The following is a 25294-nucleotide window of genomic DNA, read 5'->3' on the forward strand; positions in this document are numbered from 1 at the left end:
ACCTGGGTTTGGATCTTGACTCTGTCACTTGTTAGCAGTATAATCTTAGCCAGTGAACCCTCTGGGTCTCAGTTTGCCTATTTGTAAAATGGGTAGAATAATTTCCTAATGTAGGGTCTGGTGAGATCTAGCACATTGCTTGTGCTTAATAAGGGGCCGGTGAGATGATTTCTCTATAAATGCCATTCTAGCCTACCCTGTGCACAGAGCCCTGTACCAGCCACTGCAGAGATGTTCCAAGTGAGACATATGACCTTGGTCTTCAGTCAGTTCCAGTGAGCTAGAGATGAAAAGCCATCTACCAACCCCAGGATCACAGAGGGGCAGAAAGCATCATTTTCCCTTCTGCAGCAGCTTCCCTCTGCTCTCCTTTGCTTTGGACTTTCCTAAAAAAATCCTTTATAATTCCAGAAAAAGCTCCCAAGCATCACTGTTTGTTATATAATTTTTTAAAGTATGCAAAAATATTTATCATATATATTTTATAAAAGAGCTATGAACTTTAATCTGGAAAAATAATTCTAAGTGGAAGGGGAAAAAGCCATTTGAGGGCAGAACATTTAAAATAAAACTTTAGAAATGGCAGTGTAGGAGGGCTTTTTAAAAATGTCATTTTATTTAGTATTTCTTTGAGAAAATTAATGATCGGAACAAGCAGAAATGTTAGCACTTTTTTGACACCTTCCTATGCATGCTCAGAGACTGTGCTGTCACAGCTGAGTATTATAAGAACAAGCTGTGAGAGATAATGCACCAAATGTGCCTGCAAGAGGGAAGCTTGTCCCCCTCAGGGTCCTGGACTTGGAAACCATCGATGGCCCCTCTGAGGACATAGGTCAAGGCCCAAGATAGTCTCTGGGCAGGGCAAGGGTCAGCGGGGACAAGGGACCCACATGCCACTTGCCATATCATTACAGACACTGCCATTCATTCCTCAGCTTGGGCAAGGAGGTGGGGAAACACGTTGTGTGGTCTCATTTCCTTTGGTTTGCCAGCCTCCAAATCACTCATCCCAGAATGGCAGCTTTACTTACCAGAGCCATGGTGAAGGGCCTAAAGTCATGAGGGAGAAGGGTCACTATGGCTCAATAAGAATCCTGTTGGTCACACAGGTACTTGGCACAGGTTCTCCAGGACTCTGAGGATATGCTGAGACCCTCAAATACAGAAAAAGTCTGGCTCTGCCACACCAACTCTGTAGAGAAACATACACATAACAGGATGCCATGATTGTTGTTTCAATAGTCATGAGAGCAACTATGATATTTTATCTGACTAATGGTGCTCCATTTTTTATCCTGTTGATTTTTGGACAATTTTATTATGTGAAAGTAGAATAAGCTCGAGCTGGAACCTTTCAAATCGTAACACGGCTCAGAGAATGTTGTCAAACACCACGACTGCACTGATATGTTCATTATCTCCACATGACATGCTGTGTATTAGGTCAGACCATATGAAATTGCTATTTTTCTAGATCTCATCTGGTCAAATATTGGTAATTTCATATGGCTTATTTAACACCTGTTTGTTTGCCAATATCTGTTTCCCACCCTAAAGTGTAAGTGCTGTGAGAGTAGGGGCTTTGTTATGTTCACCGCTGTATCCCTGGGGCTTAGAACAGTGCCTGACACAGAGGCAGCATTCAAAAACATTCACTGAATGAATGAATATGCGAGTTCCACTAATTTCTAGTGAAATTGTATTATGTGCCAGGCACTGTGCTAAAAATGAGGAATATATGAAAAAGACAGTTTTAAAGAGCTTTGAGTTCTCTTGGGAAAAAGAGACTTAAATCAGTACCCCAAAATACTAACAGAAAAACACTGGGATAAGGGGTAATGTAAGATGCAGGGAGAGAGATGAATCCCAGTGTCTGCAATGATATGGCAAGTGACACGTGGGTCCCTTGTCCCTGCTGACCCTTGCCCTGCTCAAAGACAGTCTTGGGCCTTGACCTGTGTCCTCAGAGGGGCCATCAGATGGTTTCCAAGTCCAGGACCCTGAAGGGACAAGCTTCCCTCTTCCATCGGTGGGTCCTGGCCTGGTTGGGTTGACAGGGGAGAAATTAAAGAGGGCTGAAGTTTAGGTTACCAGTCAATTAAAACACCAGTATTGACATCTGAAAAGGGAGAACTGGGCAGGTGAAAACAGAAGCAGAAACAGTTGTAAAAGCATAATCAGATTTCTGATGTCAGACATGTTCACGTACAGTTCCACCAACCACAGAAAAACTGGGGGCGATAGCCATCTCCCTATGAGGTTGGCTGAATGAACCAAAGCACGCTTTTTAGTTAAAAATTAGCATAAATGAAAGGTATGAAAAACAGGCGAAACTAATTGGGTAAAAAAAAATAGGCAAAAGAATCTTCACCACCAAGGGCTGTAGTATCATCCTGAAGATGGAGTGTGCTTTTTTTTTTTTTTTTTGACTTCTTGTTTACCTTGCATGTAAATGTACCAGGAACTAGTGTTTGACCAGTTTTGTGTCTATTTACTGTCTTTACGTTTATTGTCTGTCTCTGCCTATTTCTCTCATTCCAAACACTTTAGAAACAACAAAGATTTTCTGAGTTCAACGAGAAAAACATCACTACTGCTAGCATTTGTTCTATCAAATGCATTAAGTAGAATGCCACCTCTGGGTAGGGTGGAGCTTATAGTCTGTCGTGGATCACACAGCTGACACTGCCAATAAGTATAAGATATGATTTCAGGCTCCATCATTGTTACCCTGGGAAGAGAGCACAGTCTTGCAGGTCTTGCAGTTACACAAAGAGGGCCGTCTAGAATGTGGCTGTATTTAAAACAGCAAAAAGAAGTGTAGAAGAATGAAACACTTTGGCATGTATTCTCCAAATGCAGACTCTTTCTCTCTAGACTTCAATGTTTGCTCTTCTTCCCCATCCTTCCTCTATTCTAGGCAATCAGGGGAAAGATCACATCATCTCTGAGTTCAAATCCCAAAACTATTTCCTGGTCATGGCTATCCCAGCCTGGCAAAGAAAAGAGCCACTGTCCTCACAACCTTGCATTGCTTCCAGGCTAGTCCTTTCCTGGAAAGGCATCCAACAGTATAAAAAGCAGCTTCTTCACAGAGCGGCTTCAGCCCCGACTGAGCCTTTGGGAATGGAACGCTACAAATTGTGGTACTTCTATTGTATGAGCAATTCAATGGGCATTTCATTTCCAGTCAAAATCCAAACTAGTTAAAGTCAGCCTGTACAAGCTGCCTTGCTGAAAAACAGCAGCTTGCATTAAAATTACAATTATATTGTTTTGCCATGTCAGAAGCAAAGGTTAAAATCATATCTTGGCTGGACATTGTTTCTATAATACTGGCCCTCTGCAAAGCTGCCATGTGGATGAGCCCAGAAATGATGTGAAATATTTCTAATACAAATTTTATTTTTATGTGAAACTATTCAAATGCCGCTGTACAACATGAACTACCTGAACCAAATCAAATCCTCAGGTCAATTCCTTCTTCCGAGTGCTCCTTAGATAACAAAGTCTTGTTCTGCGAATCTGTTCAATATATTAAAGTTGATTCACTCGGACAGTGTGTAAGATATAATACATTAATCTGGGCCATTTCAATTTCTGAGGCTGGGACTATAAAACTGGTGTGCTGCATATCTAATTTTTTTTGAATACCTGATTTATGCATTCCTCTGATGCCGAGTGTCGATGGTATGGTGGATGCGGCTGCTACATTAACAACGGGCTGCATCAGCACTCAAATCTTATCTTGTTAAATCAGACAAATGTAGCTCAATGAAAAGGAAGGAATAAATGCCTAGGATGGTTGAAAGGAGTGAATTTTAATCCTGTTTGTTAGGGGACTTTCATGGTTTGCACTGGATGACTAAGGGGTGGGGGGCTTCCCTGGAGACTTTAGGTACCATGATTTATATTTATATGTAATACATATAATGTACCCAGAGAACATATATGAAAATATACACCTTATACAAACCAGCACACACCCTAACAGCAGAAACAGTGCTGCAAGATGCAGTGTCTATATTTTACAGATGCTGTAAAATCTCTATTAGATAGACAATTTGTAAAAATGGGTCTCTTTTTAATATTTCCATTACAAGTATAAAAACTGCTCCTTTGTGCATAATTCTCTATATTTTTTCATCAAAAAGAAGTTACCATGAAGGCTAAATACCAGGAGGATGGAATCGCTTATTACAATCATTATAAATATGATGCTTTCAGGAACTTTTGTGGCATACTGAATACTGCTGCCATTCTATAGACAGACAGTATTAATTCTCATTGAAGGGAAACATCCCTGTGTTTGCACAATCAACAAGACCTTTAGAAATTATCTTTGTGCTATACGAGAAGAAAAGTTTTATCTCTGCATATAGCACAAACATCCAAGGCATTTATAATAGATCAAATATACTTTAGAAATAAATTCTTAGGGTGGACCCTATCCTACTAAACTCTAATTTAAATCTCCTTCTCTTAAAGTATCCAGAGTTCAGCTTCAGAAAATAGAAGTCAATCAAAATCTTTCATTTTACTCAAAAAATATGTTTGGACGCATGGGAGCACCACGACACAGCTGTAAACATGCATTGCCTATTAACGTGTGTCACCAAATACACCAATTACAAAAGAGGCCAAAGTGGAGCTAGAATTATTTAATTGGCTCAAAGATAAACTTGCCTGCTCAGTGACACTTTGGAAACATATTATTTAAACATAAGTTCAGCTGTGCTTTCATTGGCTTCTCCCTTTCCTTAGTGTTTAATTATAGAAGGTATATGTGTCAAGGGTGGGAGAAGATGAAATCTTGTAAACAAGAGATACACTGGCATCCCTCTCTTCCTTGTGGTGTTACATTTCCAAGGTCTGCATCCACTATCTGCAACATTGCTATTAGTTACAATGGTCAGAGCTATGACATGCAAACATTGAAGATGGTAACTTATTAGTACATACGACCAGATGAACTGGTCAAAGTTTTCGTACATGTTTTAGAAATACAGAATGTTATTGCTGGGAGAGATCAGAGAAAGCCTCTTGCCAAGTCTAATCATTTTGCAGATGGAGACATCCAGGCCAAGAATTTAAAAAAGCCTTGGCCAAGTTCAAAGCCAGGGCTAGACCCAAGTCATCTGATATTCAATTCAGTCCATTGCTTCTTGATTGTACCACAAATCCAAAGCTTCCCATACCTCAGGCAGCCCCCACTCCCTGAACAATAGCCTCAAGCCAGAACCCCTCCCTTTTATACAAATCAATATTCCCTAGACTTCTCATTAGCACTAAAATTTGGACTACATGTTTCTGAAAATGTCATGAAATCTCAGCTCACGTGAGCCTTATCTTAATAGTAGTAAATTGTGAGTCATGTTTGGGCAAGATTCTGAGAATGAAAACTTGAAATTATTTAGCACTTAAGAGAACAAAATATCTTCATTATCCTCTTTAGAGCACTCAAACTTGGCTTTAATTTGATAGGATGTACACGTCTTTAAAAGCATCAACAGAAAGTATGGAGACAGGTAATGCCAGCAGCATGGAATCCAGGAGTGTGGGCAATGGTGATACCCGGTTCAGGGAGAGCACAGTGGAATGATGGACATGGCAGGGCGAGGGTAACATATGCTGCTGCTCAGGGCTGAGTGCCAGCCGACCTCTCCTGTGCAGTGAACACATGATGAAGTGTGTAGAACAAATGGAAAAGTGACTTTTAAGCTGGAAAATAAAGCAGGCACCTTGCTAGTCAGTCACATTGTTTCACTGAAGGGCTCTTCCCGGACTCCCCACATTGCTGAAAATGAAAAGAAGATGTCCACTTAGCAGACCACAGACCAACATGTCACCCAGCAGCGGAGGCCTCTGGCCCTATGACAGATGGACTCAGTGGGCCGTCAGTGACACAGTAGGGGGTACTCTGGCCACAAGAATGCTCTGGAGCTATAAGGGGCCTCAGCCATTTTCTAAACTTTGCCCTTTCTGAAAGAAGGTTAGGGTCACAGAAATGCATAATGCTTGAGGAAAATGTAGATAGGATGGAGGCAGAGTGGACAATCGGCTGGGTCATTTTAATTGCCAAAAGGAAGGAGAGATCTGAAGCTTGAATTAAGACTTCATTAGTTCACATGGGATGCTGCAGATGTATTAAGAGCAAATAATGTGAGATGGGAGCCTCACTAGAGGCTTGAATTTATGTTAAAGTAGCTCCATTACATATGTGTTCCCCAGGGTCAGGCTACATTAGCTAGTTTCCTCATTCCACATATGATGAACTAAAGAGTCAATAGAGTGTACTTCAAAAATGCCTCTATAAAACATGTGTGGAGTGTCCACAGAACTTAGGTTCAGTTTAAGTGTGTGCGCGTGTGTGCATATTGCATGTGTGTATGTGAGAGACAAGGAGAGGGAATAAGACATAAAATGTCTCTAAGGTCACAGAACACTGACCTCATTGGCGGGGCTAATTTGATTGTGCGGGAACAATAGCACTGTACTCCTTTGCCAGCGAAGTGCATGCTAATTATGCGATTTGCCCTTGATAAGACCTTGGTGGGTCATTCAGCAGTTGTGATCTGTCACTGACTTCTAATCATGTATTATCGTCTGGGTGAGTCAGAATGGGACCCTAAGCTTTCTGTCTTTACAGCAATGTGGCACTCTAATTACCTTATGCCAAGTGGATATGCAGCTACTGAATTAAGTGATCAGTGCGATTGCCTTCAAAATCTTCTCTTTCTCCTTTGTGTTGTTTCATGGCAATTTACATTTTAAGATGCTGTGAAGGTTTTGGTGTGACTGAAAATGCCACTCTAAAAAATAATTATTTTATTTTAAATTTAAGCAGGATAATATTAAATTCATGCCATACTGGCATCTTACCTTATTTCTGTGGCATAAAAGTAGAAGCTACAATAAGAATCCTGTGAGCAAACTTGTTGAAAAGCACCATGTTCGGAGTCTGGCTTTTGCTTTCAAAAAATAAAAATCGAAAAGGATTGGGAGTGGTTTGGGGTCTGGAGATGCTCTTGAGAGTGAGAGGACTTTCTAAGGCCCTTAAGTTTTTACTGTACTAATTATTTGCACTTAATAAGCAGACTTTAACATAAGCATTATTTTTTAACTTTTAAACAGCATTCCAGATCCACCCAAGGGCTATATATGCAACAGAGATAAATTAAAACTCAAGGAATTAAATCTCACCACAAAATATTCATTAACTAGGGTAATGATAAATTGACCTTATGTATTTTAAGTTCAGTAACAATTCGTGACATGTCGGTTAACTTGTTTCATGACAGTTTGAGGGATCAGTGTGGTCCTAATTATGGTTATGTGGGTTGCATTATTTTTCTGATACTTTAAAATTCTGTTAATGCTATGATATAATTCTCTATTGTTGCACAGCAACTCTCAAAAACTACAAGCAATCTGTTATGCTAAACCAGTTGTATCAACATCTGTATTTGCCTAGAGAATGATCTAATGCCTTTTGCAAAGAAAATGTACTATGGCATTTATAAAATTTGATAAGATACACTGACATGGATGATCCTTGAAAATATGAACTCTGAAGTGCTCCTTGAAAGTTGTCATAAAACAGACCAAAAAAAAAAAAAAAACAAAACAACAATAAAAAAACAACCATCACAACATCATAGAGCAAAAGTTACTGTGCTACTAACAGGAAATATAAAAGGATTTTCAAAGAATTTCTGCCTTGTGTGTCAACATTGCTGCAGAATTCTTTTATAGTAACTGAAAACTCAAAACCAAAGAGGACAATTGAGAGAAAAATTGCAGCCTTATTTTCCTTGAATCACATGATGTGGGAAGAACATTATTTGTTGAATCCTTGGTTTGTTTGGGTGGGAGGGGGGAGAGAAAGAGTGGGCAAGATAGTGAAAGAAATGGGGTGGAGGGAGAAGGAGGGGGATTAAGAGAGCCCAGAGAGAGAGGGAGGGAAGAAAGAGAAGAAGACACGAGAAAGAGAGAAGCCTAGACTCAGAATATTCTGCATTCCCTGGGTGGCAAAACAAAAGAGCCCAAGAGGGGGGGAAACTGTGGAAAGTTGACACAGTCAAGAATAATGGCTAAATCTATCAAGTTTGATCAGGTCTACTATAATGAAGTGAGGCTTCATATTCCAAGCAGGGACAATGAAGACAGGAGTCAGGCTCTAGAAATGCGCTGCTCACTTTGTGCTTGGAATATGCAGCAGCCAGCAGGGAGCCACCAGATAATTACACAGTATTTGTGCGGTTCCAGGAAGCTTCCCGCGCAGGTTGAATGCCCGTGCTATATTAAAAGGCAGCACAGTGAAATGTTTTTAATGAATATTTTTGTCAGAGAAAGAAAAGGCATTTGAATGATTGTGTGTGAGAGAGAGAGGGAGAGAGAGTGTGTGTGTTTACGCTTGCGCATGGGGAAACCAGAGGTGGAATATCACTGTCAAAATACAGGTACCTTTATTTATTTTTATTCCATTATTTACCATTTCAAGAGTCTGACGTCCTTTCAATAATATGAATCACAACATTCGGTTAATGTTATTTTGGGCTAATTGTACATATAATCCCTTAACTAATATTTGCTAATAATATCTTTCAATGAATTAGTACATCAAACAGAGGCTTAAAACTACTTTTAAAAATTCCAGCAGTAAATGAAATGTTTAGACACATCGAATCAGGAAATCTAAAGGAGAAGTAACACAGATGTTGATACTTACTAGTCAGTAGCCTTTGGCAGTTATAGCTCTAAAACATAAGAATACATTATTTCAGCTCTCTTTAATTCTCACCTAACAGATGTGAATAATCTACTGAATTTTAAACCCACATATTCTATTCACAATGCCCATTTAAGTTCATTTTGCAGGGCAAGGCAAGCCACGTACACTCACAGAATTCACTGGATAAGGTTGTGATTTTTTAAAGTCCAATTCTACGAATATAATGCGAGCTATATTTCAAATGTTTTTTGTTTACTTGATGAAAAAAAATATAACTTCCTAAAATACATTTTCCGGTGCTGGTGCCATATATGTAAAGGCAGCTTTTTAAAGGCTAAATGATTCTCAGCAATTAGCCATAGATATCACACAATAACTTCCCTTTCCCAAATTAAATAAATTCAGCAATTCAAACCCTTTGGATAACAAAAGCATCTCACAGATATTTCTCCTTCATATCAAACGATTTTCAGATAATGTAATGACTTACAAGCCAAGGTATTAATTTAGGCCTGAAACCTCCACATTTTAAAAGGGGATATTGTATTTCACATGTCTAAGTACCGATTGTGAACCATTATCACTTTTAACAAGTACATTCTGATGAGGTAGCATGGATCTTTATTTGAAGGGAGAGTTCCTACCACATTGCATGACACAGATGGTAGAGGTCAACAATTAAGAACAGTGAGAGTCACAGGATTTGTTGGTTGAAAGATGGGTCTGATGAGGCAATTTTCTATCTTTTTTTTTCTCCCAAAGAGTAATTTCAAGTAGATTTCTCAGTCAAGAGGCCTGCCACTCCCTCTAGCAACTGACTAAAATTTAATAGCTTTGACCCTCAAACACACACACACAGGCGCACACACACACACACACACACACACACACACACACACACGAAACCACACACTGAATTCAACAAAAGTGGTGACTGGCCCCAGATTATTGTAAGAGAAAGCAATAGCCATTCCAAATTCTCAAGGATTTGTTTCAAGGTTCCTGTCATTGAAATGTTTCCTTTTGTAAGCTGTATTATTAATAATTGCAAATACCTAAATGGGAACATTTAAATGAAAACTGGTTTCTTTTATCACATGAAGAAAAAAAAATAACTCTTTTAGAAAATAGATTCAAAATGAGTATACATAAAATACTGAAAAGGAAATTTCAGTAGGTATATATGGTTATGTATATCTGACAAGAAAGAGGCAATTACCTTGGCACGTTTAAATTTGATTATCAATCTGTCCTCGAAGACTTCAATATTAAAATATAAACAATGGTCAGGTATATTTTCTTTCATTTGAATTACAGCTGCTTACAAATAACACTCTATTATGCCATGGGTTAAAAACATAAATAACACCAAATGCTTTTTAGTCATCTTTCCTACTTTTCAATTTTTAATAAAGATACTCCACTACTATGTTAAGCAGAAATTTAGACTCATCATAAAATACATAAACCATACAGACCAAAATGGTCTGGTCATCTTTCTAGAAGTTTTAAAACCAAAGACTTCATTTTAATATCATTTGATCAGAAGATGAAAAGCTTGGAAGAGTGGGGAATGGGCTTTTCTACTTCTGTTAGAATTTCTGGAAATATATACATACAAGAACAGTTCTCAATCACAGGCAGACACAAAGGGCTCAAGAGAGGTCATCTTTCCATTTTGGTCCAATCATAATTAGTAAACATTTTCAAATCCAGGGCCAATACAGAGATGAAATCATATTGAAGTTTTGTTCTATACCTTCCTTCTTCCAAGAGGCCATAGTGAAAATGTCCATTTACATATAACAGAACGTCTAAAGACTATTTCTCCTATAGACCCTACAATTGGAGTTTCCACCTTTGTTGTCAGCTGTCCATACAAATCTTTCTGAATGAGGCCTTGGGGATGAGACTCAGAGTGAAAGGGGCCACGCCAAACACTTCTGGCTTGGGGGAAGGTATGGTGAGCGCTTGAGGGGAGGCAGTCTTTTCTTAAGATCACTGCAGTCATGCTTCTACAATTCATGGTGTCATTTTCATTTGTCCTGCTCTGATCTGGCAGCTACCTAGAACTAAATTAGAAGATTTTCTTGGTTTTACATCATTTGCATTGGACCTCCTCATTCTGAAGTCTCAGATTTCATAGGGTCTTTTTGTGAAATGAAGAGTAAGGTTTTCATTAATTCCCTTAGCCTGGGCACCCTCATAAAACATTAATGTGTTAAAAAAAGAAGAAGAAAAGTCAGTAATCTTTCCTATGTAGAAAATAAAACTACTATTCTTCTGTCCTGAAAGCCTACATGTTGTTGTACACAAATGCTGGTGTATTCATAAGCAGCATCCTCATATTTAAAGGAATGTTACCCCCAAGATTAAGTGGTCCTTGGAAATGCCAACAACTGCGTTCCAGCCCCTTTGCCTGCAAAGAGCTTTGTGGCATAGAAAAAGGTTCCTCTTCACCTTCTAAGCTTCATTTTATTCAATTGGCTCTTTTTCACATTGTTATAGCTGGTGAATATAGCGAAGTTGGATTCAGAAGAGAACCTTAAGCGTTATCATAATGCTTAGAAGAAATGGCTTCACACTGTATAATCTATCAAAGGTGTCAGATTTACAAAATGCAGATTTTCTGTCACATTTGGGCACTTTAAGCACTGTATCTTTTCACAAAGGTGCTGACTGCTGTTTTAATGAGGCCCTTTGGTGGCTGTAAAAAACTGAAAGATGAGGATTAGAGGGGTTACCTTAGATATTGTCTATTTGTCTTACAAATTTCACACTAACTACCAATTACATCGCCATAAACCTTTTGGCTACTTCAAGCTGTATGCCATATAATACATAAAAAATACGCTATGTTAACCTCTCCTATATTATACATGTAACTAGAGCCACTGATGCAAGTAACATATCTAATGAAGCCAATAATGAGGCTCTTTAAAAGTAGTCTTGTTATAGGAATAATATTAGAGCAGTTCAGTTAGAGGCTAAAGTCCATTATGGAATACTTCCTGTATACTCTGGTCCCAGGTCTGGAAAGATGCTGACACACTAATTCAAGCTCAAGGAGGGCATTAATCTTGCAACCTTCTACTTGTCATGTTTAATGGGACATCCTGTCTAGGTGAAATGAACCTGATGTATTCAGGTAAACATAATTTAATAAGGAAAGATAAAAAGAAATAGACATCTGGCATGACCCTAGGGAGATGAAAATACCTGTCTTTTTATTTAAGAAGCTAACTCTCCAGAAGAATCTACACTGTGCTGGGACAGGGTTGTACATAGTAGGCACTCAAAAATATGTATTGCATTAAGGAATAAATGGAAAAATCATGGTTAAAGTTTCCAGACATCTCTGTTGTTTTTTCTCCCTCTAAATATCCTGCAATCCATTTTGTTGGCAGGGAATGATAATACCAGGCAGGGAAGGCAACTGTGTTCATCTTGAGGAAGAAGACACATATTAATGTGGGGTTAAGCATCTGAGTGTGAAATCAAGATCCGCAACAATACAGCATGAGATTTAAAAAGCAGGCATGAATGTCAGTGAGTAACCGTGCATCCTCTTTCATTTGCAATCACTCTTAAGTCTAATGAGCTTCCAAAAATTGTGTCAGTGTTTCAGATAAGCTTATAAAAGGCAGCTGTTGGAGAAGGTAGAAGTCCATCCTGTCAAACCACCGTCACACGCATCACACACACACACACCCCCCACACCACAGATAAACACAGACACACACACACACATACATGATGCATACTGGGGCTCTGCTTCCCTCAGTCCATGCTTAGACACTAATCTCCTACTGCTTTGAGAGAGACAAATCTAAAATAGCCCTGGAGAACACTGATTGGCCTTACCATTGAAAACAGCTAAGTAGTATCAAGAATCAAGCTAGTTAATATTCTAGGTGATAAATCTATCTATGCTCTCAGTCAATGAATAGAGTTTGTCATTTGGAAATTTTCCAAGTTCTCTTTGATTCAAAGACAAAATGAACATGGCATTATTTGGTCAAGGTTTAAAAATCAGACAAGTGGTAAATACGATTCAAAAGTAGTATCTGAAAACACTTGAAAACTCAGGTTTCTCCAGTCCTTCTTCCAGCTATTTTCAGATAAGTTAATACATGGTTAAATAAATTATTTTGACAATAATGTGGTTAAATCCATTGTTGTGAATTTGAATTTATCACATTTCTATATTTAGCTGGCCAGGCACTTGTAAATCTCCAAAGCTCATTTTTATGGAAAAATCAATGCATTTCCCCCCGTCAACACCCAGATAATATATGTTACTTGTGAAAATGAGTCTTTTACTTACAATTTATTTCTCATGGGGACAGAGAAAAATGTATATGGGCACTCAACAAATGAATTAAAATAAAAGGCTGAAGAGAACTCTCACCAATAAAAACTCTAATTGGATAGTTCTGCCGTGACAGGTCTTCCTCAGCTTTCTCCCTCACTTGCTAGAGTATCTGCAGAACGTTCACCTGGATAAGCATCTTTGCATATTGCTATGGTTCGTTTTCTAGGTAGGCTGAATGTTACCAATTCCACTAGGCATGATTATCCAAGATGATAGGAAGTTGCCCATGCTAGAGGAACAAATTTGGCCTATACTCATTATTAGAAAGGATATGAAAGAATACTCTTAATGGAAGACAGCCATCTTCCTGGTGAAGTTGAGTAGACAGGGGTATATGCAGATAAGCAGGCATTTAAACCAGCACATATAACTTTTTATTCACATTGTTATTTTTGTCCAAATCTTTTAAGTGTCTCATCTACAAAGTGTTAAGAGGAGTTACTTATTCATTAAACACTTTGCATAATCTTTATAAGCAGCACCATGGAAACCAAAAGTACTGTACTACTTCGGTCTTTCCGTGGTTGAACTCAAAGAAAGAATTTCCATCCATAGTGAATAAAGAAGAAATGTGCCTTCTTTGTGTTCATCTCTTTTTTCTCATAATGTTTTCTTAATTATTACAATCTTGGATTAGTATCTATCCATTTCTGACCCTTTAATCAGAATTGGGAGATTCATAAACTGCCAGACTTGGAGGTAACCACGAGGCTCTTCCCAAATCACTCTCAATGCTTGGAGACTGCCTCTACATATCATTCTAGAGACAGGATTTGTTCCTGGGGATTTTGCTCTGCTTGTCCATGATCTTGAACTCTAGGCCTTTATTCTTGCCCTTAGATGACACATGATTCCATATAAATAGGTAAAATGAGGTGCAAGGGGAAGAAAATCTACCAGTAGAACATACAAGCGACATTTGGAATCTATGGGCCTGATTCCCAGAAATCTGAATTAAAATGAGATTTGGAATGAGAAAAAAAAAAAGTTGATGTTTCTAATCATTCTAATAAAGTTATCTAGCTTCTGCTGGATCATTTTTTATACCAAGAGCTGTGCTCTATTCTATATGGAATAGACTACGCTAAGCTGGATAAAAAATGTCACCTTAGGCACCTGAATTAATAGTTTGGTTATGTACTCGGTTAAGTCTTTACTATAGATCAGCATAAGTATGCTAGGCAGACAATTCTTTAGAGCTAACATTTTAAAAAGGTGCCAAAGCCCCTTTGAGATCTGTGTGAATTATCCAGGTTCAGGGAAAAAAATGTTAAATATACTGCGCTTTTCTACCCCCCTCATTTCTTAGTTGCACTGAATAAGTAAAATTGCAGCAAAGTTGGCAAGAATAAATACTTCCTCGGTTTTTCTAAAGCTGCAATTAATGATAATGAAGCTATACCTTATATGGCAAGAAATACAGTACAAATTGGATAAGTAAGAAAAATGATCAGCCATTGTGTGCCTCCGATATAGTACATCAAGGTATCACCACTGTGAGGCTATCTTTATTTTAAACCATTAAACAAAACAATATAAATCTGCAGGCAGGTGTTTCTTGTTGCAGAAGTATTGAAAGTTGTAATGCAAACAATCTAATTTTAGCATCTATGTAGAGTGTGAAGTAAATTTACTGATCACTGATGCATTGAGCATAGGAAGAAACAATCAGCAGGAGCTTTCAGCAAGATTATCCTATTAAAGCAGGAAGACTTCATGTGGTTGTTAAGGAAGTAGTCAAAAGCAGGTGATGGAAGTGGGGGTTTGACGACTCGTCAGTAGGCCCAGTGTACATGTTAAGTTGTTGTTTTCTGCTCAGCTAAGCAGCAGAGAATTGATATGTTAGCAATGAAGTGCAATGACAATTAAATTGTAACTGACCTACATGTTACCGTCATTACGCGTTCTCTTTTTTACTGCTTTCCCTCTTATTTAATCACACAGTATGGGGTTTTTATTAGGCTGTAATGTTAAAATCTTCATCCATTTAGCCATAAATGTGTGACTGGATATCTATCAGACTTCCTTGCACTATACAAACAAAGCCATTTTGCTGAATCACTGTTGACTTGTTTGTGGCCTAATTTAATGAGTGTAATAACTTACATTACTATCCAGTTAACATTTAGGAGCCCAGAAAAGACCTGCTAGCACGCAGTAAGCTACTGTATACATTCTCTATTCATATCACTCCCCTTTGCAGTAAATTTTATACAATAATATGCACTGCTTACAACATAAGCTTAGCTTCCATCAGCTGAGGATAGCACTCCAGTAAGTTCACTATGCTTAGCCTGAAATGCTTCCTACATGCGAGAACAAACCAATATGATTCCCTTTTTCTGGATACTACAGTGGCTATATCTTCATCCCTTATAAAATAATAAACACAGGTTATATAACCTGCAGACAAAGATAGTTTCCTCTTTCTTCCTATTTTTCTTACTGATATTTTAAGCCTCTTCCCACCCCCAAACTCGGGAATGAAAAATAGTTACCCAAGGAGAAGGAAATAGAAACCATTGTCAATTAAACAAAATAGAGTTCCAGGATAAAACACAAAAGCAAGAAGTCAACAAATAAACTGGCTTGTTTCTATTTATATGTATGTGATTAAGCTGTCCATGATCTTGAATATGTACTATTTTCTATTTCCCTTTAATAAAGTTCCCCATTCTCCCATTTGACCCATACACATCTATATGCTGTTTTTCTAAATGTTTCTTTAACACAATCATATTGAAATTTATCTGTGTTTTCATTACATTACTTTGAAACAAAGATTTAAGAAAACCTTTGTCACCCGACTTTGCCTTAGCCGTTTAACTAGCACCTGACAATTCAGTGAATCACCAAAAAACTCCCATTACTTTCATCCTAATTTTATGCACAGATGACACAATCAAAGATCTTTACTTGTCCCAAATAATCATTATTTAGAAAGAAATACACACGTACATACATACAGAGTGGACAATTTACAAACAAGCACTTCCACATTGAGAGATTTGGAAGAGACAAACCTTAGTTTTTCCTTCACCTTTCAGAGCAGCATCACTGCATTGAATCTAGATTTAAGCCTTTAATTACTATCCATTACACAATATCTCAGATTGACATTATAATCTTAGAAGTATCTAATAATATGGTGGGAAAAATTATAGATGGGAGAGATAGTTCTAAATTGTATTCCTTTTCATGAAATAGGCAGAGGCAACCTTCAGGCTTCTCATCCCAGGGGAAAATGCATCATTCTGGACAAGAGGGAAATTACTTTGCTTTTCATAAATGATGGGCCAAGTAAAATTTTGAGATGCTAATTGGGACCTCTATGTCTGTGCATGTATCAACTCTCCAAAAAGAAGCATTTTATTGACAACTTTAAATAAAATATGTAAACTCTCAGGTCCTAGAAATTAGCAGGGAAAGCAACCATAATATAATTTTATTTCTTCAACATTGAGCTCCTACTAAATTCCAGCCACTCTTGTAGGCCCTCAGGAAAAGGCGACTAAGATAAAAGAACAAAATCCTTGCCCTCGTGGGGCATACATTCTTGTGGAAAAAAGAGAGTAAACAAAACATGAACAAAACAACAATTATGTAGCATATGAGAAGGTGAGAGATGCTAAAGAGAGAAAAATGCAAATCAGGAAAGGGAGAAGGTGTTCCGTGGGCAAGACTGGATTTTATAGTGAGTGTCAGGGTAGATCACACTGAGAGGGTATTCATATGTTTGAGCAAAGACCAGTAGATAGTTAATAAATAATCTAAATATATATGAAATGCTATTTTAATGTATAACTTTATATATATATAACAGAAATATAACAAATAACTATTATAAACTACAAAAATTATGATTAAAAAAAAACTAGATGCTAAGTTGGATTTCCTTCAAAGAAAGGTTTTTAAAAAAAGGTAGCAAAAAAATACAGTTTGGAGATGGTGTGGAGTCAGGCCACCGGAAGATGCCCCTTACCACTTCCCCATTTTGAATTCATAATTCATTATTTGTTCTTGTAATAAATCTGTCACTTGGGGGGATCTGGAGTGATAGCATCTTTAAGCCAGGTTGGGTGAAGATGAACCTGTATAATCTTGACTGTTTATTACATAACACCCCAATAATCACTCCAAGTCAGACACTTCGGAAGTGTCTAGTAGGTATAATTATGCTCAATTCAAAGCTGAGCAAAATGGAATTCTGAGAAAGTAACCAAGATGGCATAGTTCTATCAAATATTCAGCAGAAGAGTGAATTACTGGACTCCTGTGCCACAGTCCTTTTTCACACTTGTTAGGACAAAATAAAAGCAAAAACAAAACCAAACAAAATAATCAAGTACCAATCATGAATATCAAATGCTTTGAAGGGTAAACAGTAATTTGGGTAAAGGTTGAATGTGTCAAAACTCGAAGTTAAATGCTAGCATTGTGGAAATTATGCAAACAATGGGTACAGGGTGCTTTTTCATGTAAAATGCGGACACCAGGTCAAACTTTTAATGGGAACTGCCAATTGATTGATGCTTCTTTCACGACGATGGCTTCTGCTTACCTACATGGTACCTATATATGAAAAATGGGTCCTTTCCTCAGGGTAGAGACAACTCAGTGCTGGGACAGTGAGTCAATTGCAAGTAAGATTTTTATCCTCACTGGGTATCACTGTGCATGCATGACCTGCACCAGCAATTATTGGAAGCCTGGCTTTCTAAATGTAAATAGTGGCAGCCTTCCTAGTAACAGAAGTTGGAGAGGGTCAACTGTTACTTGATCATTTTCTTCATGTTCTGTGTGACTCCATCTTACAATATTATCTTTCTTGATTGACCTTTTCAAAATTCATAGTGGCAATGGTAACATTGGTAATGTTAATAAAAATCTATAAGAAAAAAGCAATTTATTTTGGTAATACAAGGACAATCTTGGATAAGTAGATCTGAAGTTGCTGAGCACTTTCTGTCTACCTTCTTTCTATTCATTTCCTTTCTAATCTCTAGAACTGAGTCACATAAAGCGATACATCTTGGGATTGTAAAAGAAATGTGGGTTTTTACGCCAGAGAGAAGTGAGTTTGAAGCCCAGCGCTGCCATTTGCAAACTGCATAATCTTGGCTAAGTTCTTTCATCTTTCTATCTGGGCATCAATTTTCCTTACTGACTACAATGAAATGAGATAATAGCTCTGCCTTTCAAGGTTTTTTGAGAGGTTAAATTTCTACTTGGACTTGTTTCTCCCTCCGCTCTGCCACCCGTGTATTATCTGTAGGACAAGGGCCAGGTTCAAGGCCTTTCAGAACGTCATCACAGTCCTATCTTTATAACCCCATCTCCAGTCCCCACTATCTTCTATTCCCCAACAACCATATACTACCTTTCTGCACTATCTTTTATGTTCATGTTATACCAACGTGATTTTAGCTCTGCCAAACACACCATAATATTTCAGGGCTCTAGGCCTCTCTACATACTCTCTGTTCAACTTGGACTAGTCACCTCTCATCCACAGTCTCTCTGGATGGTTCTTGTTCATCCATAAAGCCTGACTCCGTTTTTATAAAGATTAAATGAAAGAATACAGGCTATGTGCTCAGTAGAGTGACAGGCACATATAAGGACTCAGCAAATGTTAGCTCCTTCTCTCTGATACAAACTCCTTCCATAAAATTAAATATGCTTCCTCCTCTGTGTAACTGTACCTTGTGTAATCTTTTCATGTGTCCCACTTTATTGGAGAGAGGCAATATAGATGGCATAGTGAAGTAAGCATTGGATTGAGACTCATTCTGAGTCAATTCTAGAACAGAGATTAAGGGTTGAATTGCTTGGGTTCAAATTCCAGCAATGTCATCTAATTCTAAAATCCCGGGCACATTACTTTAACTCTCTAAGTCTTGATTTCCTCATTTTGAAAGGATGATGATAGTAGTCATGCCTATGTTATAGAAGACTGTGAGAATCAAAGGGGCTGAGGCACAAAACACAATCTGGCACCTAGTAAGTGCTCATTAAAGTTTAGCACTATACCATCATCATCATCTTGTTATCACTATCATTATGACCATTGTTATTACTGACCACAGCACTTATCAAGGAGCCTATTTACATAGTAGGCACTCAGTATAACTTAGCTTAACATTTTATCAAATCTCCTTAAAATTTGGAAGTTGTCATTTAGGTTAGCTTCCCAATTATAGGCTCAGTCCCCTTACAGGCATCTCCAGATGGCTGAGTGTGAAAGGATCACTCTATAATTGGTCTGAATTCCCCCAAGTCAGTCATTTTCTCAGCACCATACTGAGGGCCCGAGGCCTTCTCACCCAGCTACTTCTCCTTCCTCCACCTTTTTCCACCAGAACTGGCCAGCCTCGGGGCAGTTGGCTTCTGTCTGTCTCTCCCACCAGCTATTGCCAAGGATGGCAGCCAGTCCTTTAGTGAGCCAGGTGGAGCTGGCAAAGCCAGCTGTTTCCTGCTTTGTGTTGCCTGGACTCGTGGATGCCAATCTTCCTCTTCACTGGCTCAGGATACACTTTTGGCATCTTTGCTCTTCTCCGCAAACCCCAGGCATGGGGGTCCCAATACTTGGGATTTTCCTTGTGGGGATGGCACCGTTATGAAAGTGATAAATCCTATCATTCACTTACCTACCTTCACTTGTTTGTTTAACAGAAAGTAGATTACTGTAAATGAGATATGGTATGCTATGTCCTCTTGAACTAAAAGAAAATAAATATACAGATTCAGTAAAAAGGGGAGGGGGCATCCCTATTTCTAAACAAGTAACTTCGGGGTCGAGGTGCCTTACACCGAATCCTCTAACTCTGGGCACCTTTTCTAGGAAGCTTCCATTTGTAATTATGCTGAGCCACTAGCCGATTGATCTCTCTGTAGAGGGGAAGTGGAAAAACAGAACTTAAGTGTTTTCAGCATTCAGCTTTCCTAACTGCTATAGCCACGGCGGGCTTATCTGGCGGGAGCTAGCAGGAAGCCTATAACCGCTTCATCCTAACTCTCCAAATGCTGGCAACAATTAAATGAATTCTTAAGAAGAGAATCAAAAAAGCAGGAGGCAAAATGAATGGCTTATCCAAGTGCTGAGGAAGGAGAGGCTGTGTATTCAAGATGGAAAGAATATAAATACACACACACATGCATATTATGTTACATATCTATAAAAATGTGAAATGTTATTTATTTTGAGAATACCCAGTCATTTCCATCTGTAGTAAGAATCCATAATAACATTCTCTGTTTATATAACTCTTTTCACCTCAAGAGATCCCGAATGCATTTCAGACAGCTCTATATACAAACAGAGGCCAGGAGCTCCGCCATCTCTGAAACTGGTGGTGGGAGCCAGGCAGGAAATGTGTGTGCGGCTGCATTCATCTTAGACCACTGATAGAAGAGGGGGAAGAGTTGGCCAAGGGCAACAAGACAACCCCCACATTCTTAAAACAGAGTCGGAGGGGCCTTCAAAGTCTGGGTGACACCTCAAATTTTGATAGCTAATTAAGAAAAAAGGCTGAAGGGATTCCATTTATTTACTTTGCAAAGATGAAGGATGGCGCGGGGCAGGGCAAGGTTAGTTAAGCAGTGACTCCAGAGAGTGCACCTAAATCTGAAGATAGATCACAAAGTCTTCCCTCCAGCTTCTATATTCCTATGACGCCGAACACACTGGTGATGGGAGGACATATAAAAAGGTAATACATGTTGATTCGTTTATACCCATGTGTTCATCCACAATCTGCTTTCCCAGAGAGGAAGGACTGGATCACCTGGAATCCAATTTCTTTTTCTTTTACCAATTCAGTCCACGACAGTTGGTCTGGCTTCCACATAATTCTCATTTTTTAAAAAATGAGAAATAAGATGACAGCCATGAGTCACAGGAATTCACACTTCAGAAACCAAAGCCTGACAGAAGAGTATATTTCTACACGGCCCTCAGAGTAACGCTTGGGAAACTTCTGAGTATACAGAAAATACGTTGGAAAATGGCTAGTTCCTGCCCAAAGGAAATACTACCAACCAAGTGCTCAGGACTGCCCTCGAAATCCTTAAATTTCATTTGTCTGATTTACAGATGGAAAAAAATATGTCCCTGGCTATACAAGTAGGAGCTGGAGTGAAGTAATACGTCCCACTGTGGAGAAAGAAGCAAAGAGATTCTGGTGGCTCCCTGACCTGCCCTCAGCGCCTGGAAGCCTTCTTTTTCTTCCAGTGCCTTGCTGCTCCCAGGCCATTAGGACCCTCCCACCGAGGCCCCCCAATGCCAGAAAAGTCCAATCTCTGAGCAAAGCCAGAAGCTCCATTCCTGCTGTCTCAGACATTAGCTCTTCTAGGTTGTATAACCTTAGGGACCTCCCACATAAACGCAGCAAACAGTATGTCGAGGGGCATGGGGAGACTGAATTCCTTAGGGGCTTGCTTGCATGTGAAGCTGGAAAAGATGTAAAAATTACCTGGTGCTGGAGACAAGCTTCACTAGGACTCTTTGGAGCTGTTGCCTGAAAAGGGTCAGGGACGGAGAAATGACAGAGCAGAAGAACAACGGGGGCCTTCCAAAAAATTTTTGGGAAAATATCTTCCCTTCCTAAAATTACACCTCTACTTGCCCAGCAGCTTGAAAGAATCCTAAATGAAACAGTTTAGCACATTTACAGCAGTCCACTTTAAGGGAATGCGTCTGCGTTGAACTGGACTCTCAGGTGACCTCAATGAGGTAAGTAGAGTAAAAGTCGTACAAACTAGGAAAGTGAGGCTTAGACAAGCCAGATGACCTAATCGCCTCCACAGCTGGAGCTGGAACCATCTTACTGCAGAATTTCAAGTTCTTTCTATTGTACCTAGCCCAGAGTTATAATCAGCAGGCAGGAGATCAAAATGGTTTTCCCACCGAAATATCTACGATGAGCCCAGTGTATCATGCTGACCTTTGGAACCTTCAGTCTTCATTTCTCTGTTCTCCTGAATAGGGACTAGGAAGAGGGAGAAACTACAAGGGTTTTAAGGACAAACAACAGCAATTTTGTTTACTCTCTGCAGTTCTCATTTACTTCCTCCTTGCTATTCCTCATATCATCTGAACACACACTGGGACAAAAACAGAAAAAGAGACACTGACATAGATAAACAGATGGATTGATGGATAAAATTCACTTAAAAATAGTATATGGGATAATATTTTAATTCTGGTGAGTTATGCAGAATGTTTTAAAATCCTTGTAAATAACCCCCAGATGGAAAATACATTCTTTTCCTTTGGTAGGACAGGAAGGTTCATGAAATAAAAGTTTATAGAGTTCGAGCCTACAGAATTATCAAAGTACTAGAACAAGAGCGTATTTCCTGAATTTTGGAAGACGTTCTTCAGAAACAATAAAAGGGATTACTCGCACTCAGTTGCATTCTAGTCAGTAAACCTTGGAACTCACTCCACCAAGTAAGTCTAGGCTTTCAGATAAAGGCTGAATACAGCAGCAAGTTCAAGGACAGTTTGGATACTTTCAGGCATAGCAATAACTCAGTGGGGAGCTGGGAGGTTTGAAGAATGCTTCCACTTTTTCTCAGCAATGGATGGTAACTGTGCTTTCTACAACATGTTTCCTGGTGCCTCTATCACAGACAACCCAGTGCCACATAAAATGGCAAACAGGCCCAGTGTGACATACTCTTGAATAAGGAATGGGTCACAGTGTTCTCTTTCTGGCCTCGAGGCAGATTTCACTCCCTGTTCTGGATTGTTCTGCAGCTGTTGGCAACGCTGACCATAGGAATAATTATCTTAAGAAAGATTTTCTTCAATGGAATGGGATGGGAACTTGCTGCATATTTAGAAAATATGTCATACATGTATCAAATGGGATTTTATTCCAGACAGTCATAAAATAAAGGCAACAGAATGATCCTCAAATACCAGAACTGCTAAACGGAAGAAGTGTATCTATCAATATAGAGCAAGCTTGCAATACTAACAGACAACCTTAAAATTTCAGGGATTTAAAGCAACAAAGCTCTTTTTTTCTGCCCTCACTGGCACTACCTGTCCATCTCTGATCTGAGGTAAGGTGAAGGTGAGGGCTGAGACACTCAACACACTCAGGCACACAGTCTAAAGACGCTTCTGTTATCTGTAGACTCCCTGTTCACAGGCAGGAAGAAGAGAAGCTAATTGTTCACTTCACATTGATTCTCACAAGTTTTTTTCTGAAAATAACCTATCCTCTCTGTGGCCATTTTGTTGGCTGTTACAAGTCACTCTGTCATGGTTAACTTTAAGGGTTTAGAAAAAGTGAAACTCTACGACATCCAAAAGGAGGACAAGAAATATTACTGAACCCCTGATGTGCTACCAGCAGCATACTTCTTCATTTGGCTCGAGATGGCTGAGCCAACACCATTGTGTGCAAGGTGCAGGGACCAGGTATTAAAAAAAGAAAGAGCTTCCATATAGCAGCAAATTCCTTTTCCTGGGCTGTATTTTAAGAAAAGCTTAAAGATTTTCACTAAGAAATCCCAAATATCTACAGAAGCCAGGTAGGTGGCATCATATGTGAATCATCGAGGGAAAAAAATACGTGTTAAACATATGGAAATAATCTATGATTCCATAAAGACATTTGCTCTCCCCGAAGTGTCTTCATAAATGGAGACTTCTCAATCGACTTTTGAAAGGGACATAAGAATAAAGGGACATTCATTTACTTCTAAACAAAAACTGTGAGAGGAATGATAAATGGTGGCTGACACCCAGCCTTAGCCCATGAGCCAACAGAGAATGGAGAAGACAGAGGAAAACTGGAGAGTAAATGCTCCATGCAGAAGGGAGTACAACTCTGGCTGATTGTTGCCATGTGGAGAGGCAGGACCAATGTGGCCAGATTTTCCAATTTTATTTTTTAAGAAAGGTCAGATTCTTGATGTGCACATATAATCTCTCATTTTTAAATGTTGGTGCAATTATTTTCAAAAGACACTCTCTGTGCCAAACAAAATATGATGTAGGCTGCATTTGGCCAATGGCCCACTAGTTCGTGGCTTTTGCTGGAATGAACAATTCTGTTGTAAGTGTGGGTGTGGAGGGAAATGGGGAATTACATGGTCTAAGATCTTCTTGGGAGCTCAATAAATAGCACCCCTTTTCCTGAAATCTAAAGCAACTAAAAAAATAAGACAAAGAAGTGAGCAGATGGGGGCCAAATTAGAAACTTACTTACTGAAGAAAGAAAGGTTGGGAGGGATGTGCAGCTGAGCTTCCTGGAATTAGACTCTAATTTCCAACACCACTGGATCAGGCCTCTTATCCCTCCTTTTCTCACCTCCTGCATCCACCTAGAGGACGAATGCTCTCTATGATCAGCTGGTTCCCTAAAGACAGAGAGAGGAAACGGGATAGAGCTACCCATGTTTACTTTCTCCTTCAAGATTCTGCCATCAGATGGATAACTCACCTCTCCTCTCACTAACAGGGGTGGGTTAATGAAGGGGTTGTTGGAGCCCAGGAGTGTTTCATGTACACAATAGCAATGGGGAGGGCAGGATCTCCCTCAACAGCTATTTCCAGCCACCTCTAGCACACTGTATATCTCTGTACAAGTTACAAAAAGGCACTCCATCCTGGCAGATGAATTGCAGAATGGCCCTTTCCTCCCGGCCTATGAAGCCCCAGGCTGGGGCATGCAGCTTGGCAAGCAATACCAGAGTGAGATTCCAGCCCACACTTGCCTACTCGGCCTGGTGCCTAAGTACAAAAACCCAAAACTGCCCATAGCAGCCTGCTTCAGATTCTAATAATCCTATCAATTTGCTTCCAGATTCTTCAGCCTCCAAAGGAACCACATTGTAAATAGCACCCACTCACTGTCCACCTCAAACAGTTGGAATTAATATTGGTCCAGGCTGTGTCAAGTTTGTGAACAGGGTGGAGTGGAGGAAAGGCTGGCTGCCTGGTGTAGCCTGTTGCTGTTTGATTACTATTGTTTTCTCAATTCAAAATCACTAAGTTGATACAAATTTTCAAAGAATGCACAGACACTTTTTTCAGCATGTCAGAATTTAGTGAGGCTATAATCATTTCTTCACAATGTTTTTCAGTAAGGAATATTTTAAGGGAGACATTGTTTTAAAAGTTTCCATGTACAACTGTGGCTTGTCCCAAATTCTTTGTATTC

At 39.1% G+C, this 25294-nt stretch overlaps 1 protein-coding gene across 2 annotated transcripts in view; it reads right to left on the reverse strand.

The window, feature by feature from the left end:
- LOC116560598 overlaps positions 1–25294 on the reverse strand; it is a 582130-nt gene that overhangs the window by 107361 nt on the left and 449475 nt on the right. For both annotated transcript variants that reach the window (XM_032292066.1, XM_032292065.1), the window contains exon 4: positions 1035–1195. The gene's annotated coding sequence lies outside the window, so the exon portion shown is untranslated. The remainder of the gene's footprint in view (positions 1–1034; positions 1196–25294) is intronic.

This window comes from Sapajus apella, unplaced genomic scaffold (assembly GCF_009761245.1).
Source record: "Sapajus apella isolate SASKATOON/1434 unplaced genomic scaffold, GSC_monkey_1.0 scaffold26, whole genome shotgun sequence".
NCBI classification, from domain to species: domain Eukaryota; kingdom Metazoa; phylum Chordata; class Mammalia; order Primates; family Cebidae; genus Sapajus; species Sapajus apella.